Source organism: Eurosta solidaginis, chromosome 2, assembly GCF_040869045.1.
Source record: "Eurosta solidaginis isolate ZX-2024a chromosome 2, ASM4086904v1, whole genome shotgun sequence".
NCBI classification, from domain to species: Eukaryota; Metazoa; Arthropoda; class Insecta; order Diptera; family Tephritidae; genus Eurosta; species Eurosta solidaginis.
The window spans coordinates 63,228,501-63,247,971 of NC_090320.1; the positions used below are offsets into that span (position 1 = coordinate 63,228,501).

The 19,471-nt window shown below is 41.4% G+C and overlaps 1 non-coding gene across 1 annotated transcript; it reads right to left on the reverse strand.

Moving 5' to 3' along the window:
- Positions 1-6,279: 6,279 nt before the first annotated feature.
- On the reverse strand, positions 6,280-6,351 carry TRNAP-AGG (transfer RNA proline (anticodon AGG)). The gene has a single exon. It is a non-coding gene; the product is annotated as a tRNA-Pro (tRNA).
- Between the last annotated feature and the right edge of the window lie 13,120 nt (positions 6,352-19,471).

The following is a 19,471-nucleotide window of genomic DNA, read 5'->3' on the forward strand; positions in this document are numbered from 1 at the left end:
TGTTTCAGAATAAGTAGGTAAATACTCTCTGTTTTTCATAAACGCCATATCTTATGTTGAAATTTATTGAATTTATTCTTAATAGGGAGTTTTTCAAATAAATTTGAAATAGTGTAATTTTGAATAAACTTCTAAAGTACGGCGTTCTTCAAACAAATTCTGGAAGAACAATCAAAGCAACATAACTCTTTAACATTCCTCAAAATATTTTGTAAAAAATAAATATTTTCCCCTAAACCTGTTTTCATTTGCAAAACTGGTATCACTACTAATATACTACACTACTTCAGTTAGTTTTCTACTACAATTTTTGCTGAAGGGGATTGAATTATTCCACGTTTTCCGTACTTCGTGAAAACAACCCGTCCTGATTTTTAAATTTAAAAGCTCTGTTATTATTAGAGAAGAAACCACTGTTAATTGAAATGAAAAAATATGTAAATAGTTTTAAATTGTCAAAAGTAAAATATTGACAAACAAAGGGATCTCGCAGTCCTGATTTGGTAATGTGGTTAATTTAACAAATCTTGATTTTAAAAGTGACTGTGAGTGCCCTAATTTGAAGTTGATAAGCACGGAGTATGTCATACCACATCACACCACTCAAGGAAATTTTCTTTACTCTAGCAAAAAGCTGGTTCAGAAACTTGTGATCTTGCTCTAGTTTAATTTTGAGCAGACACGTGAAACAAAAAGTAGAGCAACTCAGAGCAAGAATGTTTGTCCTTAAACACAATTATGTGAAATATTTCAACTTTCAGTAATCCAGACCAGACTAGCTCAATAAAGGAAACTTTTTGCTTTAAAGAAGCTCGAAAATTCGATGTATGACACTGAGAGAGTAGTAGAGTGTGGATCAAAAATCGTTACCTGAGATAGTTACATACATATATTCGACATTTACAAATGTACATATATAGGTACATATTAATATATAGTTTTATTGAAAAAATTACGGTCGGTTTTTAGAGTTCTCATATTGTCTTCTTTGTGGTCGTAAATAATGCTGTCACACAAGGTAAAAGCAAAAAAAAAAAAAAAACAACGGGTTAATTTATTTGTTTGACATAATCAGTACTGCTCAAAATTTTTTATATGGAAGTGCGAATCACAATACATGTACAAAATTGTATATGCACTGAAACTTTTTTGTATTTAAAAAAATATATTTAAAAATTTTTAATTGTCTGAGGTCGGAAAAAGCTGAATATTTGGTTTCAAGTTACAAAATATTTGCTTAAAATATTACGTCAATAGTTATATTACTAATATACAAGAGCCAATAAATTTAGTTTTGAAAGTAGCGAAAAATTACATTGACCTCTAGCCTCAAGTTTTGTGGGAACATATTCTATATATCGTCGGAATTTGGGTTTCAATAATCATACTAAAAGTGAATGTAGAGATTTCCGCGAATGTTGCATTGGAAATTGAATTTTAAAACTTTTGAAATGCTTAATTAGAGGGCTCCGCGTGGTTTGTTTTAAGGCTGTGTGCGAGTTGACCTAAATTTCTACCTAAATAGGGAAAAAACCTAAATCACTGGAAACTGTCGGTAAGGCAGTGCAAAATAAAAATTTAGAATTTTTATGAGCATACTTTTTAACCTAAATTCAAATGTCAAATTTCAAAAACAAAAATATTGGTTTTTCAATATTGTATATGCAAATAAATGGCTCTTGTCCATTCAATTTAAGTAAATCATAGATCATAGAGTGATAATCCCTGCTGCGATTAAGGTCCGATCGATTGTACGTGATGGTGAGCTCAAATTTATTCAAGCTGATGTTGGCGTCACAAGAATGGATCCTTCTAAAATATGGACCACAATCTGAACAAGTTTGTCAACCAAGTGCACTAATTGGCCTAAAGAAGTTTTTGGAGGCCCACCAACATCACAGTATTGAATTCGAGATTGTGGAAAAGGTCATTGTGCATGTGCTCCACTATGTCCGGAAAAAAAGCCTTATAAAACGAAGCCAATTCATTTTCTTGTACTGCTATCTTGGGATAGGACCCTAATTGACTTCTGTTCTTTTTAACAATGAAAAAGCGTCAAAATTACCAAATTTTCCGTATTGTTGTTTTATTTCTTAGCAGAAATAAACTAATTAGGTTTTCAAATCAACTCGCACGGTTTTGACAGCTTTTTCCTAAATTGTTGCAGTGCTGGAAAGTTCCAGTGGAATATTAGTTTAAGTACCTAAAATTTAGGCGAACTCGAACCCAGCCTAAATTTGTGTTCAAATTTACATACATACATATATTAGCAACAGAGATTACTGAGGTGCTGAAATACCATTTGAATTTAATAAAATGTTTAATAAGTAAATGATAGGCATGGTTACTTTACGGTTCCGCCCACTTTCAATCCAAAAATGTCTCATAATCAAAAAAAATAATATATTGAATTGAAAGAAAAAGTCACAGAAACTACCCCATAAGGAGATCTCTAGTTCAAAATGAGTGCATTGCTACTGCATTCTGAACCACTAATAGTTCGCCATTTATCTCTTTTACATGTTTTCAACTGACGAATTTAACATCGCGATGTCCTAGGCGGTGGAAATTGTCCCCGATGCTTTAATTTTTCACTAGTTGCAAATTTCTTTTTGGTAATAGTGTTGAGAAAGAGGCATACTCATATGTAGCCGCAGCTCGTTAAAGCTGGTAGCAGTTTTTTAGTCGATTTTATAACAGAAAATCTAGGTATTAACAAACTAATACTTATTTGACACTCTAGGTTTAGTTCTGAACCAGAATTTTGTATCACTAGTTACTGACTTCCTTTGAGGGTAATTAACTAATATCATATGAAGTTAGAATAGGCTCCTCTTGTTTTGGTACAGTTTTGCTTACATTCTTTGGTCGTATGCCCCATATATTTCAGCTCCGTGCTCAATTATTTATTTTAATTTTAAGTTTTTTTAGCTGGCTTGAGGTCCAGAAAATGTATGAATAAAACGCATGTTTTATCCGTTCCTTACCAATATATTTCGATTACACACGGTAATCGTCTTCAGGGTAAATTCGCCTGTAGTGCTTGACGTGGCGTTTTATTCAAATATTTTCTGGACCTCAAACCATCTAAAAACATTTAAATAAGTAAAAAGGTCGCAAAAAACGTATAATAGTATTTTAATTTTATTTAGGAATCAATTTTGATTGCAAATTTTTTTCAGTGATATAATGTTTTTTAATAATTTTTAATTGTGATATTGTTAGTGTAAATTTTTTTATCATACACAAGTGTCTGAGCTTCATACGGGAGTGCTTTTTCTTGGCACTTTCATAGGAAATTCAAGCCTTTTCATATGATTCGAAATTATATGTGTGGACATATGGGAGTGCTATGAAACATTTTTTTATATCTAAGTGTGAATTTGAATCTGTGCGTATGATTCATGGCAAAACCAAAACAAAAGTGCAACAAGTGTATAGCGGCTGTCTATGCAAAGAGCATACATAACAAGAGGCGCAAGTTCGTATGTTTGATATCAAACACTCGCCACAAAAGATTAGGGTTACTGGCAGTTGCTTCCCACTTTTCGTTTTAATTTTCGCCGCATGTCAAAATACTAGAGCAGTGTTGCCATAACTTCTTGCAGAAAAAGGCTATATAGACAAAAATTTAAGGCTAAAAGAAGCGAAATGAAATTTTTTAAAGCTAAGAATAAATATAAATAAATGTAAGGCGCGATAACTTCCGAAGAGATTTTAGGCCGAGTTTCTCTTCCAATTTGCGTCGTGGTCTTTTTAATTTTTCTTACAAATTGGCGGGACGCGACCTACTTGTTTTATGTCGACTCCGAACGGCATCTGTAAGGCAGATGAGTTTGCACTGAGAACTTTTCATGGCAGCAATACACTCGGAGTGCTTGCCAAACACTGCCGAGGGGCAACCCCGCTTTGAAAAAATGTCTACCAATTGAAAAACCTTATTTATAAAAATTGGATGTTGCTTTGCCCGGGGCGTGAACCCAGGATCTTCGGTGTGATAGGCGGAGCACGCTACCATCACACCACGGTGGCCGCCACTAAGAATAAAAGCTAAAAGTTAAATGCAACTTGCCCATATACATAAATAAGACCCAAAATATTTCAAATTCACAGTGCTATTCATCATCTGATGTATGAAAATTAATGAGATAATTTCTCATAACAAAGTCGTGGCAGCATACAAATTGTGGCATAACAAAATCGTGGCAATATTTCTTACAGAATAAGAAAAGTGGTATAAACTCAGCCATTTTGCAGAGTGACAGGTTACCTAGTTCAAGTCGATTCGATTGAATGCACTAAATGTAAAATTTTGTTTTCAATTAATTTTTTCGCTGGTCATCTTATTGGCTGCATCATTGGGAAGCTTTATAAAATTACCAAGAGGCAAACGGGATTTCGAAATACATTTTTAATTTAATCGATCGAAATATCTAACCACCAAAACTTCATCAACTATCTACAAAATTTGTTTTTTGTAAAATCCGACATTACTCCTTTATGTGCCCGAATTGCCTTAGTTCTGCTACAATTAAATGATTGAACGATTTTTGAATCTGTGCAGTATTGAAAAAGACAAAAATATCAAAATCGTGGCTACTTGCTTAAAAAGCACCAAAATTGTCAAAAAGGTACCAGCGCGCCAAGCAGAGTCGGAAGTGACAACCGTGGTTTTAGCCGTGTGCTTGCGAACACCCTTAAAAGGAAGTGTCAGTAACCACAATATAAATCAGCGAGTAGTTTGTGTTCGAAGCAAACATGTTAAGTGATGTCTTTTGTCGATTTATGCTCTTTGGTCTATGTATGCAACATTGTTGCCAGGTTAGCCTTTTCGAGGCTTGATTTAGCTTTTTTTTTTGCCTTTTTTTGTGTTTAGCTTCGTGACTTTTTTCTAGCCTTTTTTACTCCGAATATATTTTTAAAAATTTCTAAAATAAAATAATTTCAATATTTCCTGTCAACACCTAATACCTAATAATATGAGTTCTCTACAAAAGATTAATTATTTTTCTGCTGAAAATTTGTTGAAAATTTCAAAGCCAGATGTATTTTTTTACTTTGAAAAAGAGAAGTATAGTTATTATTCAAGTCAAATAGCATTAATAGAGCTGCAGAGGAGAAAACTTATAACTATACAATGGAAAAATGTACACTCCACCATGGAATTTTGGTCGGAAGTCCGAGAACATAAAAATGCATTAAACGAACCTCCTTTTTAGAACTTGTCGAATTCATATTTAGTTTTTTAGTATTACCACTCAGTAACGCAGAGATTGAAAGAGTTTTTAGTGGCATGAAAATTCTGAAAACTAAATTAAGGAACAAACTAAAAATTAAAATGCTTAATGCGCTGCTTAATATTAGATGCTCGTTAAAATGCTTATCTAAATGTTGTAATGACTTTGAAATTACCTATGATCTCATATCTATGGTAAATAGCCAAACTTTATACCCAGACATAAGCTCTTCTGATTCTTCAGACGGGGAATATTTTATATAAATAATTAGTTTATAATAATCTTTTTTATGTATATACACATGTGCAATCATTTAAAATAATTCCATATGCTAGTCAAAGAAAATGTGCCTGATATGTTTTGAAACAGGAAGTTATGCTTAAGTTATGTTTATAAGTTTTTATATAAAAAAAATTTAATGAATTAACCAAAAAATTTCTGGCCTTTTTTTAGCTTCTTTTTTTCTAAACTTAGCCTTTTCTAACCTTTTTTTTTGCCAATCTAGCTTCTCTTTTTTGCATTACCTGGCAACACTGGGATGCAACTGTCTACAAAGAGGATAAATATAATAAGAGCCGTCACTCGATGTAAACTGTGAGGTAGTCGCTACTTTTGTTTTATGAGGGACATTTTTGAATTGCTTCGCATTTATCCATGCGGTGTTGTCACTTTATGCAAACGTGTTTTTTGGAAAGAGAATTAAATAATTAATTAAATACAGTCGGAAAAATAAACACAAATACCTCATGAAAATGTATAGAAGACATTTATATACATCTCGCCCAAAAAAAAAGTAGCGACTACCTCACAGTTTACATCGAGTAAATGCCTAAAAATAACGAGTGACGGCTCTTATTATATTTATCCTCTTTGCTGTCTATGACACTTTGTTAGATTCACTTTTTCATACCTATTTTGCATGTTCTTTATTGGTGATTACACATATTAAGTGCCGCAAGTATTCATAAAAGTGGTTATAAATTGATGGCTGAACTTTTCTATGCCATGAGCATACATTTTAACAACAAAAAAAGTTTAATTTGGGCTCGTCCGGGATTTGAACCCGGGACCTCCCGCACCCTAAGCGCAAATCATACCCCTAGACCAACGAGCCAATTTGCTACTAGTTGTCAAATAACATACTTGACAAGAGGAAAAGAAAAATTCAATGAGGCAATGTTCAAACTTGTTTATACGTTTTATATTAACAAAAACACCCCATTAGGAACTATAGTTGCTTGCATTTGAAACTATACACACAGCGAATTTAGGCGAATATACTGCGAAAATATGTATGGAAGTGTGAACATGGCGTGTATCTTAACGACGACGTGAACATGTTTAGCTTTCGGAAAAAAGTTGAAGTTTTTTATTCGTTGTGATTTTAGAGCATAAACAGTTAATATAGAACAATAAAAATAAAAGGAATGAAATTTGGCATCAACTTCAAATTTGCCTTATGAGCGAAATAAAATTGCTTAGAGGGGGTTTAGCTCTTACTTTCACCTGTCAATTTTATAAATGCTATAATCCGTTTTACAACCTCTAAGTTAAAAATAAAAGTTTTTATACTGTCAAGAGCTGTTTTTAGACGTTGTTGAATTTCTTATGATTTTATTGTACAGGCACACACACATTTAAGCAAAACCGTGTTCCGTGTCCAGAGATATATTTTTTTATAAGCCTCTGAAGGCTGTAAATGCAGAAAGAAAGTTTCGCACAGAAACATAACGGATGCCGCTTCAATCGATCCAGTACCATTTTTTGTTTTTTTTTTTGTGAATAGTATTTTAAAGAAGCAAATTTTCTTATTTACGCGTTGGGATTATTGATAACGACCGTATAATGCGATTTCTAGTACCTTTCTTCTTCTTCTCTGATATTAATCTAGTTAAGGAGGTACCGCTGTACCAAATTTTAAGCACATAGTACCATAAATAAAACCCTTTATAAAGGTCGATCCCTGGTTCACTTTCCGGAAGGAAAAGTTTCTAAAATTTAAGCCTAAATGAGTATAATGGATTTGCCATGGTAAACTTCCGGGAAATGTAGCAATAGCGGTGCCACTGTACCAAATTTAAAGCAAACTGGACCATAAATAATTTACTCCCAATTCCTATTTTTTTAATTTTGATAAATTATGCTCCACAGAAACATACCGGCATGTGCCGTATTTCACATTGACCCGAATTCACTCGCTTTCTTCGGCCAATTTAGATCGGCTTAACAAGCAATTTTACTGGAGAGTGAATTTTAGCACAACCCTGATAATTTGGTATTTTAAATTACAAAATTTTTAAAAATTTAAGTATTTTTCAACAAACATAGTATAAATTTCGAATACTTTTCATTAAATCATTATTTTAGCAACAACTTTCTTTCATCGAAATTTTTTTTTTTTTGCTTCAGAATTGCAATCTTAGCAGAGTGCATTGTCAAAAGCAGCTGATTGCGTTATTTTTTTCATTTGCTTATTCATCGTTATTCGTTTAGCGACGTTCAGAAGCCACCACCTGATTATGAAAATAAATTAAAATAAATCTAATATCTAATCTAATCTAATATATATTATAAATGGGAAAGTTTGGATGTTAAGATGTTTGGATGTTTGGATGTTTGGATGTTTGGATGTTTGTCCAGACGTTTGTCTTTGTGACTCAATAACGCAAGAACGGCTGGACCGATTTGGATGAAATTTTGCACACATATAGCCAATAGTCTAGAAGGATCTACTAGCTATATATTTTTCAAAAGGGGCGTGGTCCCCGCCCCCTAGGAACAGTTATAGTTTAATTATTATATTTTTTCGTCTTTGCGACTGAATCACGCCAGAATGGCTACACGGATTTTGATGAAATTTGGGACACAGACAGTAGTCTACTAGCGAAATTTTTTTCGAACATGGAAAGAGGGGTGGGGGTCCCACGACCCCTTCGAGAAATTATTTTTTAATAATTTTTACACATTATAACTTTATGTATACTGGCCTTCACCAATATCACAGACTCAAGGGGTCAAATAAGTCGAGGGCTTACAAAGTAAGCAGTGACACCCTCCGCCCCCCCCCCCCCCCTTTATCTCCCCCTCTGGTGTAAAATCTATAAATTGTTATAAATCAATATAAATTTTCTCCTAAATCAATAGTTTTTGGTATCTGGTACATACAGAACGAGATCTAGACAATTTTGGAGGAACGATCAGTGGTCCTCTCCTCTACTCCCGCCATCCGCCCTCCATCAATTGTTTTTATTAGCACGCTTTTATTAGCTTTACCTGTATGTTTTTATGTAACTTTTTATTCACTCCAATGCGCCTGCTGCCTTATTAACATGGTTTTATAATTAGCTTCACCTTATTTGTAATCCCGTAAGGGTCATATCGAGACCCTCCGGGATCATTTCTGGATGGTTTTCGGGATCGGTCCGGGATTACGCCGGGGTAATTTCGGGACTTTTTCGGGACTATTTCGGGATCATTTTGGGACCCTTCCGGGATCATTTCTGTATAGTTTTCGGGATCCGTCCGGGATCCCGTCGGGGTTATTTTGGGACATTTTCGGGACTATTCCGGAATCATTTCGGGACTATTTCGCGATCATTTGGGGACCCTTCCGGCATCATTTCTGGATGGTTTTCGGGATCCGTCCGGGATCCCGTCGGGGTACTTTCGGGATTATTTGCGTACCTTCGAGAGATAAATTCTTGATGGTTTCCGGGATCATTACGGGACTTTTTCGGGGTCAGTTTGGGTCCTTTCCGTAATCATTCCTGGATGGTTTTAGGGATCCGTCTGGGATCCCGTCGGCGTCATTTTGGGACTTTTGCGGGATCATTTGGGGTCTCTTCCGGCATCATTTCTGGATGGTTTACGGGATCCGTCCGGGATCCCGTCGGCGTCATTTTGGGACTTTTGCGGGATCATTTGGGGTCTCTTCCGGCATTATTTCTGGATGGTTTACGGGATCCGTCCGGGATCCTGTCGGGGTCATTTTGGGACTTTTGCGGGATCATTTGAGGTCTCTTCCAGCATCATTTCTGGATGGTTTTCGGGATCCGTCCGGGATCCTGTCGGGGTCATTTTGAGACTTTTGCGGGATCATTTGGGGTCTCCTCCGGCATCATTTCTGGATGGTTTACGGGATCCGTCCGGGATCCTGTCGGGGTCATTTTGGGACTTTTGCGGGATCATTTGGGGTCTCTTCCGGCATCATTTTGGATGGTTTACGGGATCCGTCCGGGATCCTGTCGGGGTCATTTTGGGACTTTTGCGGGATCATTTGGGGTCTCTTCCAGCATCATTTCTGGATGGTTTTCGGGATCCGTCCGGGATCCTGTCGGGGTCATTTTGAGACTTTTGCGGGATCATTTGGGGTCTCCTCCGGCATCATTTCTGGATGGTTTACGGGATCCGTCCGGTATCCTGTCGGGGTCATTTTGGGACTTATGCGGGATCATTTGGGGTCTCTCCCGGCATCATTTCTGGATGGTTTTCGGGATCCGTCCGGGATCCTGTCGGGGTCATTTTGGGACTTTTGCGGGATCATTTGGGGTCTCTTCCGACATCATTTCTGGATGGTTTACGGGATCCGTCCGGGATCCTGTCGGGGTCATTTTGGGACTTTTGCGGAATCATTTGGGGTCTCCTCCGGCATCATTTCTGGATGGTTTACGGGATCCGTCCGGGATCCTGTCGGGGTCATTTTGGGACCTTTGCGGGATCATTTGGGGTCTCTTCCGGCATCATTTCTGGATGGTTTACGGGATCCGTCCGGGATCCTGTCGCGGTCATTTTGGGACTTTTGCGGGATCATTTGGAGTCTCTTCCGGCATCATTTCTGGATGGTTTACGGGATCCGTCCGGGATCCTGTCGGGGTCATTTTGGGACTTTTGCGGGATCATTTGGGGTCTCTTCCGGCATCATTTCTGGATGGTTTACGGGATCCGTCCGGGACCCTGTCGCGGTCATTTTGGGACTTTAGCGGGATCATTTGGGGTCTCCTCCGGCATCATTTCTGGATGGTTTACGGGATCCGTCCGGTATCCTGTCGGGGTCATTTTGGGACTTATGCGGGATCATTTGGGGTCTCTCCCGGCATCATTTCTGGATGGTTTTCGGGATCCGTCCGGGATCCTGTCGGGGTCATTTTGGGACTTTTGCGGGATCATTTGGGGTCTCTTCCGACATCATTTCTGGATGGTTTACGGGATCCGTCCGGGATCCTGTCGGGGTCATTTTGGGACTTTTGCGGAATCATTTGGGGTCTCTTCCGGCATCATTTCTGGATGGTTTACGGGATCCGTCCGGGACCCTGTCGGGGTCATTTTGGGACTTTAGCGGGAGCATTTGGGGTCTCCTCCGGCATCATTTCTGGATGGTTTTCGGGATCCGTCCGGGATCCCGTCGATGTCATTTCGGGACTATTTCGGCATCATTTGGGGTACCTTCCGGTATCAATTCTAGATGGTTTTCGGGATCCGTCCGGGATCCCGTCGGAGTCATTTCGGAATTTTTTCTCGACTAATACAGGATCATTTGGGGACCCTATCGGCATCATTTCTGGATGGTTTTCGGAATCCGTCCGCGATCCCGTCAGGGTCATTTCGGGACTATTTTGAGATAATTTGGGGTACCTGCCGGCATCATTTCTGGATGGTTTTCGGTATCTGTCCGGGATCCCGTCGGTGTCATTTTGGGACCATTTGGGGTCCATTCCGGCATCATTTCTGGATGGTTTTCGGGATCCGTCCGGGATCCTGTCGGGCTCATTTTGGGACTTTTGCGGGATCATTTGGGGTCTCTTCCGGCATCATTTCTGGATGGTTTACGGGATCCGTCCGGGATCCTGTCGGGGTCATTTTGGGACTTTAGCGGGATCATTTGGGGTCTCCTCCGGCATCATTTCTGGATGGTTTTCGGGATCCGTCCGGGATCCCGTCGATGTCATTTCGGGACTATTTCGGCATCATTTGGGGTACCTTCCGGTATCAATTCTAGATGGTTTTCGGGATCCGTCCGGGATCCCGTCGGAGTCATTTCGGAATTTTTTCTCGACTAATACAGGATCATTTGGGGACCCTATCGGCATCATTTCTGGATGGTTTTCGGAATCCGTCCGCGATCCCGTCAGGGTCATTTCGCGACTATTTTGGGATAATTTGGGGTACCTGCCGGCATCATTTCTGGATGGTTTTCGGTATCTGTCCGGGATCCCGTCGGTGTCATTTTGGGACCATTTGGGGTCCATTCCGGCATCATTTCTGGATGGTTTTCGGGATCCGTCCGGGATCCTGTCGGGCTCATTTTGGGACTTTTGCGGGATCATTTGGGGTCTCTCCCGGCATCATTTCTGGATGGCTTTCGGGATCCGTCCGGGATCCTGTCGGGGTCATTTTGGGACTTTTGCGGGATCATTTGGGGTCTCTTCCGGCATCATTTCTGGATGGTTTACGAGATCCGTCCGGGATCTTGTCGGGGTCATTTTGGGACTTTTGCGAGATCATTTGAGGTCTCTTCCGGCATCATTTCTGTATGGTTTTCGGGATCCGTCCGGGACCCTGTCGGGGTCATTTTGGGACTTTAGCGGGATCATTTGGGGTCTCCTCCGGCATCATTTCTGGATGGCTTACGGGATCCGTCCGGGATCCTGTCGGGGTCATTTTGGGACTTTTGCGGGATCATTTGGGGTCTCTCCCGGCATCATTTCTGGATGGTTTTCGGGATCCGTCCGGGATCCTGTCGGGGTCATTTTGGGACTTTTGCGGGATCATTTGGGGTCTCTTCAGGCATCATTTCTGGATGGTTTACAGGATCCGTCCGGGATCCTGTCGGGGTCATTTTGAGACTTTTGCGGGATCATTTGGGGTCTCTTCCGGCATCATTTCTGTATGGTTTTCGGGATCCGTCCGGGATCCTGTTGGGGTCATTTTCGGACTTTTGCGGGATCATTTGGAGTCTCTTCCGGCATCATTTCTAGATGGTTTTCGGGATCCGTCCGGGATCACGTTGGAGTCATTTCGGAACTTTTTCTCGACTAATACAGGATAATTTGGGGACCCTTTCGGCATCATTTCTGGATAGTTTTAGGGATCCGTTCGGGATCCCGACGGGGTCATATCGGGACCATTTGGGGTACCTACCGGCATCATTTCTGGATGGTTTACGGGATCCGTCCGGGATCCTGTCGGGGTCTTTTTGGGACTTTAGCGGGATCATTTGGGTCTCCTCCGGCATCATTTCTGGATAGTTTCCGGGATCCGTCGGGAATCCCGTCAGGATCATTTCGGAACTATAAGGGGATCATTTTATTTTTCATCTTTCTTTAAGGGGATCATTTCACCTTCCAGCATCATTTCTGTATACTTTTGGGGATCCGTCCGGGATCCCGACGGGGTCATTTCTGGCCTATTTCGGGATCATTTTGGGGTACCAACCGGCATCATTTCTGGATGATCCGGGATCCGTCCGGGATCCCATCGGGGGAATTTCGGGAATTTTTCGGGATCATTTGGGGTCCCTTCCGGCATCATTTCTGGATCGTTTTCGGGATCCGTCCGAGATCCCGTCGGGTTTATTTTTTTACTTTTTCGGGAAAATGTCAGCGAATTTCGAGACTGTTCTTGGATCATTTGGGGATCCTTCAGGGATAATTTCTGGATGGTTTTGGGGATCCCGTCGGGGTAATTTCGGGACTTTCACGACTATTTCGGGGTCAGTTGCCCTTAAAGATCATTTCTGGGTGGTTTTCGGGATCCGTCCGGGATCCCGTCAGGGTTATTTCGCGCCTTTTCGGGACTATTTCGGGATCATTTTGGGACCCTTCCGGGATAATTTCTCTATGATTTTCGGGATCTGTTCGGGATCCATTCGTAGTTTTTTCGCGACTTTATCTGGGATAAATTGCGGACCCTTTAGAGATCAATTCTGGATGGTTTTCGGTATCGGTATGGGATCCCCTCAAGGTCATTTCGGGACTTTTTCGGGACTATTTCGGAATCATTTTGGGACCCCTCCGGCAAAATTTCTGGGGGATTTTCGGGATCTGTCCGGGATCCCGACGGAGTTTTTTCGGGACTTTTTCCGGACTATTTCTGGATTATTTGCGGACGTTTCAGAGCTCAGTTCTGGATGATTTTCGGGATCTGTCCGGGATCCCGTCGGAGTTATTTCGGGGTAATTTTGGGACCCTTCCAGGATAATTTCTTCATGATTTTCGGGATGGGTCTGAGTTTTTCGTGACTTTCGGGACTATTTCGGGATCATTTGCGGAACCTTCAGAGATCAATTCTGGATGGTTTGTGGACTTTTCCGGGATCATTTGGGGATCCCTTCAGAGTCATTTCTGGATGGTTTTCGGGATCCCGTCAGGGTCATTTCGGGCCTCTTTCGTGATTACTATTTCGGAATCATTTTGGGACTCCTCCGGGATAATTTCTGGGCGATTTTCGGGATCATTTGCGGACCGTTCAGGAATCAAATCTGGATGGTTTTCGGGATCCGTCCGGGATCCCGTCAGGGTCATTTCGGGACTTTTCGTGACTACTTCGGGATTATTTTGGGACCCTTCCGGCATCATTTCTGGATAGTTTTCGAGATTTGTCCAGGATCCCGTCGGCATCATTTCGTGACTATTTGGTGTCATTTAGGGACACTTCCGGGATCATTTTAGGTCTCTTCGAAACCGGTAATTCAGCACACATGGCCGTGGATTTACGGCAAATTATTCGTAATTAAAATTCGGTATGTTTTATCTTTAATATATCACAGCTTTTTCGTTCTATTTTTAAATGAATCCTGTAACGAACTATTACAACTATAATTAAAATTTTTGTAATATTTTAACCAACTAAATACCCGAAAAAGCAACACTGCTTTTATTTAAAAACTTCTTTTTGGTTTTAGCTAATTGTAGTTTCACTCCTTTGTTCTATGAGTAGTAATTATTTCACCCCTGTCATATCAATTAATTTAACTTAGAAACAAAATGTATTTTTTTTAATTCGAAAAAAGTGTATTGTACTATTCATGTAAGCGTGCCCATCAGCTCAGTTAGTTTTTTTTTTTTACTGTATTAAAAAATAAAATACATTGACAGAAAAAATTTTTAAACAGACAACTTGATAAACAGGCTAACGCGAATAGCACATATATTTTATTTTCTCCTTGCGGACGGGGCCGCGGGTAAAGGCTAGTATATTATAAATGGCAAAGTTTGGATGTTAAGATGTTTGGATGTTTGGATGTTTGGATGTTTGTCCAGACGTTTGTCTTTGTGACTCAATAACGCAAGAACGGCTGGACCGATTTGTATGAAATTTTGCACACATATAGCCAATAGTCTATAGGGATCTACTAGCTATATATTTTTCAAAAGGGGCGTGGTCCACGCCCCCTAGGAACAGTTATATTTTAATTATTATATTTTTTCGTCTTTGCGACTGAATCACGCCAGAATGGCTACACGGATTTTGATGAAATTTGGGACACAGACAGTAGTCTACTAGCGAAATTTTTTTCGAACATGGAAAGAGGGGTAGGGGTCCCACGACCCCTTCGAGAAATTATTTTTCATAATTTTTACACATTATAACTTTACGTATACTGGCCTTCACCAATATCACAGACTCAAAGGGTCAAATAAGTCCAGGGCTTACAAAGTAAGCAGTGACACCCTCCGCCCGCCCCCCTTTATCTCCCCCTCTGGTGTAAAATCCATAAATTGTTATAACTCAATCTAAATTTTCTCCTAAATCAATAGTTTTTGGTATCTGGTACATACAGAATGAGATCTAGACAATTTTGGAGGAACGATCAGTGGTCCTCTCCTCTACTCCCGCCATCCGCCCTCCATCAATTGTTTTTATTAGCACGCTTTTATTAGCTTTACCTGTATGTTTCTATCAGGGATGCACCTTAACGTTAAGCTAATCGTTTATCAAAAAATTTCCACCGTTTCCGTTGAAACACTTCGAAATATTATCGTTAAAGAAATTATCAAGATACATTGTATCTCGTTTTTAACCGAAACGAAAAGCTTTCGTTAACGTTAAAAACGTTAACAAAAACGTGATACTTTATGTTTGAATTGTGCTGGCAATGCTATAGCCATGGTGAAGCCGTAAGGTGGTAACAGCGCGCGGACATACACACACAAACTGCATGTAATTTGTTTGTGTAATTCGTTGGTGGTAATGTCAAATATACTCTGAGGAATGTTCGTACTGTCAAAATTCATGAGAAAAGTTGCAATCAGCTTGGCTAATGCTTTCACCTTTAATGACTACGCCATCAATCAGCTTTGCCAGCATAGTTTGAAATTAATAATCAACATAAACGATTTGATTTCGCTTTGATATGGCAGAAAACGAAACAAAATCATTTCGTTAATTTGACGTTCTTAACGTTAATAAACGAAACGAAATGACTTTGTATCGTTTATTAACGTTAATTATCGTAACGAAATGATATCGGTTCGTTGGTTAAGCATGCCTGGTTTCTATCTAACTTTTTATTCGCTCCGATGCGCCTGCTGCCTTATTAACATGGTTTTATAATTAGCTTCACCTTATTTGTAATTCCGTAAGGGTCATATCGAGACCCTTCCGGGATCATTTCTGGATGGTTTTCGGGATCGGTCCGGGATTACGCCGGGGTAATTTCGGGACTTTTTCGGGACTATTTCGGGATCATTTTGGGACCCTTCCGGGATCATTTCTGTATAGTTTACGGGATCCGTCCGGGATCCCGTCGGGGTTATTTTGGAACATTTTCGGGACTATTCCGGAATCATTTCGGGACTATTTCGCGATCATTTGGGGACCCTTCCGGCATCATTTCTGGATGGTTTTCGGGATCCGTGCGGGATCTCGTCGGGGTCATATGGGGACTTTTTCGGGATCATTTGAGGGCTCTTCCGGCATCATTTCTGGATGATTTTCGGGATCCGTCCGGGATATCGTCGGGTTCATTTGGGGACTTTTTCGGGATCATTTGGGGGCTCTTCCGGCATCATTTCTGGATGGTTTTCGGGATCCGTCCGGGATCTCGTCGCGGTCATTTGGGGACTTTTTCGGGACCATTTTGGGGCTCATCCGGCATCATTTCTGGATGGTTTTCGGGATCCGTCCGGGATCCCGTAGGAGTCATTTCGGGACTTTTTCGCGACTAATACGGGATCATTTGGGAACCCTTTCGGCATCATTTCTGGATGGTTTTCGGGATCCGTCCGGGATCCCGTCGGGGTCATTTCGGGACTTTTTCGCGACTAATACGGGATCATTTGGGAACCCTTTCGGCATCATTTCTGGATGGTTTTCGGGATCCGTTCGGGATCCCATTAGGGTAATTTCGGGACTATTAGGGGATCATTTGGGAACCTTTCCGGCATCATTTCTGGATAATTTTCGGGATCCGTCCGGGATAACGACGAGGTCATTTCGGGACTATTTCGGGATCATTTGGGATACCTACCGGCATCATTTCTGGATGGTTTTTGGGATTCGTCCGGGATCCCGTCGTGGTCCTTTCGGGACTTTTTTTCGACTAATACGGGATCATTTGCGGACCCTTTCGGCATCATTTCTGGATAGTTGTCGGGATCCCGTCACGGTCATTTCGGGACTATTGGGGGATCATTTGAGGACCTTTGCGGCAGCATTTCTGTATTGTTTTCGGAATCCTTTCGGGATCCCGTCAGGGTCATTTTGGGACTTTTTCGGGATCATTTAAGGATGGCTTTCAGGATTCGTCCGGGAACCCGTCAGGGTAATTTCTGGACTTTTCCGAGACTATTTCGGGATCATTTTGGGACCTTCCCAAGATCATTTCTTGATGGATTTCGGGATTTGTCCGGGATGGCCTCAGGGTCATTTTGAGACTATTAGGTGAGCATTTGAGGACCGTTCCGGCATCACTTCTGGATGGGTTTCGGTATCCGTTCAGATTCCCGTCGGAATAATTGCGGGACTTTTTCGGGATCATTGGGGTCCCTTCCGACATCATTTCTGGATGGTTTTTGGGATTCGTCCGGCATCCCGTCGGGGTCATTTCGGGACTTTTTCTCGAATAATACGGGATCATTTGCGGGCCCTTTCGGTATCATTTCTGGATAGTTGTCGGGATCCGTTCGGGATCCCGTCAGGGTCTTTTCGGAACTATTGGGAGATCATCTGAGGACCTTTCCGGCATCATTTCTGGTTAGTTTTCGGGATCCTTTCCGGGTCCCATCAGGGTCATTTCGGGATTTTTCGGCATTATTTAAGATTGTTTTTCAGGATTCGTCCGGGATCCGTCAGAGTAATTTCTGGACTTTTCCCAGACTATTTCGGGATAATTTTGGGATCCTCCCAAGATCTTTTCTGGATGGATTTCGGGATCTGTCCGGGATGCCGTCAGGGTCATTTTGAGACTATTAGGTGATCATTTGAGGACCTTTTCGGCATCACTTCTGGATGGTTTTCGGTATCCGCTCAGGATCCCGTCGGAATTATTGCGGGACTTTTTCGGGATCATTTGGTGTCCCTTCCGGCATCATTTCTGGATGGTTTTTGGGATTCGTCCGGCATCCCGTCGGGTTAATTTCGGGACTTTTTCTCGACTAATACGTGATCATTTGCGGGCCCTTTCGGCATCATTTCTAGATAGTTGTCGGGATCCGTTCGGGATCCCGTCAGGGTCTTTTCGGAACTATTAGGTGATCATTTGAGGACATTTCCGGCATCATTTCTGGATAGTTTTCGGGATCCTTTCGGGGTCCAGTCAGGGTCATTTCGGGACTTTTTCGGGATCATTTAGAGATGGCTTTCAGGATTCGTCCGGGAACCCGTCAGGGTAATTTCTGAACTTTTCCGAGACTATTTCGGGATAATTTTGGGACCTTCCCAAGATCATTTCTGGATGGATTCCGTGATCTGCCCGGGATCCCGTCAGGGTCATTTAGGGGTGCGTTCGAGATCCCCTCAGGGTCATTTTGGAACTTCTTCGGGACTATATCGGGATAATTTCTGGATGGTTTATGGGATCCGTCCATGACACCTTAAGGGTCATTTCGGGACTATTAGGTGATCATTTGAGGACCTTTCCGGCATCACTTCTGGATGATTTTCGTTATCCGTTCGGGATCCCGTCGGAATCAATGCGGGACTTTTACGGAATCATTTGGGATTCCTTCCGGCATCATTTCTGGATGGTTTTCGGGATTTGTCCGGGATCCCGTCGGGGTTATTTCGGGACCTTTTCGGGGCTAATACGGGATCATTTGGGGATCCTCTAGGAGTCGTTTCGTGACTTTTTCTGTATTATTTCGGGATCATTTTGGGACCCTTTCGGCATAATTTCTTGATGGTTTGCCGGATCCATCAGGGTCATTTCGGGACCATTTTGGGATCATTTGGGGACCCTTCCGAAATCATTTCTGGATCCGTCCGGGATGCCGTAGGAGCCATTTCGGGATTTTTTGTTACTTTTCCGGGATAGTTTTTGCACCCTTCCGGGATCATTTCTGGATCTGTGCGGGATCCCATCTGGGTCATTTCCGGACTATTTCGGGATCATTTTGGGATCCTTCCGGAATCATTTCTGTATGGTTTTCCCGATCCGTCGTTGATTCCCTCGGAGCCCTTTCGGAACCTTTTCTGGAGTATGTCGGGGTCATTTGGGGACTTTTTCGGGATCATTTGGGGCTCTTCCGGCATCATTTCTGGATGGTTTTCGGGATCCGTGCGGGATCTCGTCGGGGTCATTTGGGGACTTTTTCGGGATCATTTGGGGGCTCTTCCGGCATCATTTCTGGATGGTTTTCGGGATCCGTCCGGGATATCGTCGGGGTCATTTGGGGACTTTTTCGGGATCATTTGGGGGCTCTTCCGGCATCATTTCTGGATGGTTTTCGGGATCCGTCCGGAATCCCATCAGGGTAATTTCGGGACTATTAGGGGATCATTTGTGGACCTTTCTGGCATCATTTCTGGATAATTTTCGGTATCCGTCCGGGATGCCGACGAGGTCATTTCGGGATTATTTCGGGATCATTTGGGATACCTACCGGCATCATTTCTGGATGGTTTTTGGGATTCGTTCCGGACTTTTTCTCGACTAATACGGGATCATTTGCGGGCCCTTTCGGCATAATTTTTGGATAGTTGACGGGATCCGTTCGGGATCCCGTCACGGTCATTTCGGAACTATTAGGGGATCATTTGAGGATCTTTCCGGCATCATTTCTGGATAGTTTTTGGAA